The sequence below is a fragment of the Aptenodytes patagonicus genome, chromosome 3 (assembly GCF_965638725.1).
Source record: "Aptenodytes patagonicus chromosome 3, bAptPat1.pri.cur, whole genome shotgun sequence".
Lineage (NCBI taxonomy): Eukaryota > Metazoa > Chordata > Aves > Sphenisciformes > Spheniscidae > Aptenodytes > Aptenodytes patagonicus.
This window is the reverse complement of record NC_134951.1, coordinates 124858850-124864849: the sequence shown is the minus strand read 5'-3', so window position 1 is coordinate 124864849 and position 6000 is coordinate 124858850.

Genomic DNA, 6000 nt, shown 5'->3' with positions numbered 1-6000 from the left:
CTGGCCTGCAGTGAGGGAGTTGGATGGCGTTTGCTCAGTGCAGCGGCACTGTGCCTTCAGCAGTCAAGGGGGGAAAAAACCTTTGCTCTTGCCTTCACAACGGGCTCTTTCTGAGCATGGCAAAGCTCATAGTTTGTCGTAATTAATGTATCGTTAGCTTGTCGTTACTCTGGTCATCTGAATGTCAGTGTTTCTGCCCTCTCTGGGCTTTTCCATTTAAAGGAGCCTGGAGAATGTGAAAATGAAACTTAGAGATGGATTACAGTAAAAAAATGTCAAGTCTGTGAGGAAGCTGGGCATTTATTTGAGGTGTGTGTAGAGATGGAGGGTTGGTTGTTCTCCCTAGGGAAATGTATGCTCAGATCTGCTTCGAAAGAGGCAAATAGGAATTCTTAACGTTGGTCGGCACTCTGAGAAATTTCTGGTCTGCTAAAGGTAACATGGCTTCATAAGGCAGATGGCTGTTCGCAGGTCGCGTGGCAAAACGAGTAGGCAGAAGAGAGGACTCCATCCGATCTGGCAGAGAAAGCAAAGCGACTCAACGCCAGGGTGTGCGGAGGAAGCCCAAGCATTTTGCACAGCTGCGAAAGCTTGGCTGTTGGGATCATGGGAACATGCAGTTTTGGCTCTGCTTGTTTATAGAGGCAGCAGCAAGAAGCATGTGAATTCTGCATGCTTCGGTGGCCAGCATAATTGAAATCTATGATAAAATATAAATTAACAGAGGGAAAGTGGTCCTTCTTGTTCCATCTGAGGTGTTTGCTTCAATTTTATTATCCAAGATGATTGTAAAGAGTGGTCCTGTCACTTGAACATCCCTCTCTAATACCAAGCGCAGGGTGAGACCCCAGTGTCCCTGATCCTGATAATCTGAAACCTCTGATGTCGTGGGGCCAAAAAAATGTTTCTGAAAAAGGAGGATGGTTTTAATAATCGGTGTGGGGGTGTGTGTGTATATATATTTTTAAGAAAATGGTGATAATTGTTTTCACAGAACATGCAAAATTGCGCCAACAAATGGCATACAATATCTGCCTGGTTTTGCTTACAATTAAGGAGCTCAATGCTGTTAATTGGACAGATAAGTGGGAGACCCTGATTCAACAGTGCGCTTGTGAATCCCAGTGTGTGAGAAGTTCCCATGAAGCCACAAGGAGGATGTTCCCTTGACTACAGAGGGATATACTTAAGTGCTTTTCTGGAGAGAGGCCATCAGGAGTCAGATGTAAGGATTCACAGAAGCAAAGCTATTAGAGCAGTAAAGCTGCTTTAGCTAATGGTCTTACAGAATGGGATCCTAATTTCATGAATAAAGATAAGAATGGGGAGCAGGATGCTTGCAGCCGAAGGAACAGGGCTCTGCGTGTTTCTCAGCAGAGACACAGGCCCAGGGTGATGGCACGGTTTTTCTGTAATTAAATTTTTTTTAGCTCGTTACATGTCTTAATCTTATGGGACAAAACCATCTCGCTCAGCTCTCTGCTGGTGGGTTCTGCAGGAGGGGTGAGAATTAAGCCTGTCTCAGGTTATTTACTGGAACAACAGAAATGTGTATTCTGTTATTCAAGCAGTTGTTGTCTTGTTATGAAGCTGAGAGAGGCTGTGAGCAGCATTCAAGAAACAGGCTCTAAAGAGGGCTGTCTGATTTTATTGGTCCCATTTGAAAAATTACATTCCCTCATCTCCTTCAAAAAAGAGCTGTGATCTCCATCTCCTCCCACTCGTCATTTGCAATATAGTCAGCTTTGTACAGCGTATAATCACAGTACCAGAGCAATAATATTTCATCCAGACTTGCAAGGGACCTTCGGCTCCCCAGAAAAGCAAGGGAACTGCAGTCAGAGTTTTTCCACCTTCAGCAACATGCAAAGACACGGCTATGCAGGCTCTCTGGGGTTTGGGGGATTTCAGCCCATCTGCTGAAATAAAGGGACTTCTGAGGATTTTTTTTTTTTAAACCCCGCAGGCTGGAAGAAATGGCATCCACAGCTAGTTATCCCTGGGGGGTGGTGGAGAGGGATAAAGCTGAAAAACAGAGACAGGCATATGTGTCACTAAATTCATGTACCTGCTCTGCTGTGGGGTAGTCACATCAGCGTCGCTGCTGTCATCTGGCACCTCCGCGGGCATTAAGTGAGAACGAGTCTGTCACACTTCATTTACCAGGCTTTGATGATGGATTTGGTGAAATCATTGCCTGGGATGATGGACTCTTCTCTCGTATAAGTGACACGGGAGCAGGTGATGGATCCCGATGGCATCGGCGTGGTGGTGCAAAGGGGGCAGCTGTAAGCCCTGGGGGAGAAGTGGAGCTGGGCAGGGATCCCGACCATGGTCAGGGAGGGCTATGGAAAGTCTGCAAGCTGCTACGGCAGCTTGGTACAACGTGTGGGTATTCCCCTGTGGGAATAAGCTCCAGTTACCAAAGGTCTGGTTCGAGATAAGCACATAGAAGCCCAGAGCCCCAGCAGTGCGTCTTAGGGGGCTTCACGTTAACTTCCTAACCCATGGATGGACCTCACTGCTTCCAGGAAGGAAGCACAGGCTTTAAAATAGAGAGATACCAAACATCCAGAGGAGGTGTAAATAATGCGTGCTCTTGGTATGCGGGAGAGAACCTGACAGGTAGGATCCTGGAAAATCACAAAGTGTGTGAAGAGGGATGGGAAGCTGTGGGTCATCTCTTCTGTTCCTTCGGTGGAGACTTTCCATGGGTAGATTGGTATGAGAAGTCCCATGCTTACCGTAGTGACAGTGCTTCCTAATCTAAAGCTGAAATTCAGCCAGCCTGTAGCCCTTGGAAACTCAGCGAGTGATTCAGTGGGGTTGGGCTGAACAACTGGATTTTGATGCATTTGGATTCCTGGCTTCCCTGGAAATTGGTGTCAAATGTACCCTTTGGCATCTGAAATACTTTTTAAATCTATCCCTAAATGTGTTTATCCTGCAGGAAGTGTCTGAGTTGCAATCAAAACGTGGAATTTATGGCAAAATCTGTCCTGTGGCAAAGCATTAATGCTACTCACCCTGAAATTAATAGCAGATGCAACACCGGTTATACTGCAGAGAGAACTGGGGAAAAAAAAAATTAAGAAATTTTTTTTTTCTGAATAAAATAGCTGTGTATCCCAATCTCCATAGAAAGTCTTTCTGGACTATGTTGCCAATAGAATTATATGAACTCAAATAATCAGCAATCTCGAATTGTTTCAAGAAACAACATTTGGTTAGTGTCCATGCATGGTGGGGCATAGCTATGACTGTCTGCGCACCTGTTGTCCTGGTTTCTCACCATTTAATTGTCACCTACAGTACCACGAGTTTTGTCTGAGATTCAAGAGAGGCTTTGCATCATGCCCCATGCTAGGACAGGCAGAGAGGGGCTGGCTTAGCAATGCCCTGGGTGTTGTCTTGCAAAACCTTCTGGTGGGCAGTAGCTCCCTCTTTTGGGTGTCCCTTCGCATCCTTCTCGCACCCCCACCGGGGCCGTGCTGGCCTCTGGAGCAGCTCCCCGTGAGAGCTGCTCACATCTCCAGCCTCTCTCCGTCAAGCAGTAGGACCCGCTTCTTCACTTTATTTTTGGTGCAGTGCCAGCAAAAGCAGCGCTATTAAAACTAATTCGATAAATATATATGTATTTTGTAATCAGGCAGTTAATTATGGCTTAGGGAGCAGATGGCAGTCCCTGGCATTTACTCTATCTATTCATAGCTGTTTCAAAGTTAAGTATTATATATTGCAGCTAATTATGACTCAATATAAAACATGTAGGTAATTGTGAACTTAGCCCTTGCCTCATTGCATGTTATTTGTCTGAAGAGTGCAAGTTGGTTTTGGACATCTGTAGGTGGGGTCCCTGTGGCAACACTTCTCTCCTCACCTCTCCACGGTTTGGATGACAGTGCCTCTGACTTGTTACTAGTGTTCTTTTATAGGAGAGCTCAGGCTAACATTTACTTTTTTTCTTTAAAAGATTATAAAATGTTTAACTCGGTCTTCTTAAAATCCAGATGGGTGGTACAGAAATAATAAGAGCCCTATCACTGCTGGAAAAATATGGAGATAGGAACTCTTTAAAACATCTAAGAAACATTTGGTTTCTTTCCAATGTCATCTGTAAAATTATTTTACTAGCACCTGTGAAACGTTATATCATCATTTCACACACACCCCCAAGCTGAACTTTCTGTTAGGAAAAAATATTTGCAGAAATATAGATTAGGAAAAGTTTGAAAACGAATATGGAAAATGAGGAGGCTGAGTTTTTGGCTTCCAACACCCAGTGCACCCTCCATATGCTTTTTTACGTTTTTTTCTTCAGCAGGAGAGGGCCATCCTGAGCCTGGAGCATTCGTGCTCTCTTCAATGTCAGACTAGGAGATCATCAGGTCTAATTTAATTTGTGAGTGTGAAGGGTGCTGATTTCACAAAGAGAGAACAAGGGAGATATGAATGAAATGTCAGAGGGATATCAGCCTACGTGCCTGATGAGCTATGGTAGTTTTTTTCCTTAGCAATTAACTTCTAAGGCATTTCGTTCCTGCTTGAATTACATTTTTAGAAGGGAAGAAGGAAACCCAACACTGCATCCTGAGGAATATCGTGGTTCCTGGCCTTGGTCACAAAGCTTGAAAAGACTAGAATAAATCCATAGGTGCTTACCAGATCAAAACCTCAGCCACAGCATAAAGCTTGTTTTAAGGAAGGAAGAAGCTAGATTGGAGGCTACTGTTGTCATCAGCTGGTGTGATAAGACCTAAAATGATGTGACTGATGGTTTTTTGAGCTCTTTTAACTGAGTTCAAGGCTAAAAATGTATATGCAAGTAAGACTACCTATAGATGTTGCAGGTGAAATCCCTTAAGCCTTGTAGGTCATGGCACTGGACAGCTAAAAGCATCTATTGCAGAAACGGTTCACGAAGTTCATACTGGTTTTTTGATGAAATTATTCAGTCTGTACATTCTCAGGTCAACGGTACTTCTGCCTCCTGTTGCTCACTATATGTACAAAATGCTTTGTTTATCTAAAAAGCTTTAGAAATTTTATAACAGCTTACATCGAGTCATCGCCTTTCTTAGAATTTTTTCTTTGCTATTCTTATATTGTGACTGAATAAGCAGAATATTTGGGAACGCTTATTCCTTATACATGCAGTTGATTAGGTCCATGTAGATATATTCATATTCTGATGACAGGCTGTCATATAAATAAGAAGAATAATGGTGTTTTGTCCCATGCGCAGTAAATGCTGAGATCTAAACAGTGAAACAACATGATTCAGAAGAGCGAGATGTGTTTGGTTTGGGGCTTTTTTTCCCCCCAAAGAGCAGTAGCATTAAATTTAAAATGCTTCATTTCAAAGGCTGGACTTGAAAATGCTATTTTTCATTTAGATACTCTTGATAGAAAAATAAAAATAATCAAAAGTGGTGTTTTCCCCACAGCTTGAAATTTTCTGGTGAACCTATTAGTTCTGATGGTAAAATTATATTAAAGAAAATGTTCATTGTTTCCAGTAAAGAAGGTAAAAATAGAAGGATCCTGGGGTCACGCAAGAGCTCTTTGTAGTTTAGGAGCATCTAATGGTGAGTAAAATAAGAAACTGGTTCCTGAAGAAGTCCACTATGCATTGTGTCAATTAAATGATAAAAATAAATAAGTACAGGGAATCACTATCATCATAATTGGGCAAAGACTGCAAAACTAAAAGCACATTCCTTTGGCATTACTGTTGCCAGAGTTTTAGGAAGACAGATCTTTGCAGGCCCCAGCCTCCAGGGACCCCTGCGTACGAGCATCCTCTGTTAACTCAAGCTTCTCCCCATTCCTAGCACTTTCAGAGCTCTAGCAGGAGGGTGCTGCTCTCTTTCATTTTGCCCAGCTTTGTCCCTTGTAACCTTCTCGGAGGCATAGAGAAAATCAATTGAATTACGCTTGTTTTGGAGGGATTGGAGAATAATGGAAGCGGCTCTTATGGATGTGACGCAAAGACTGCTT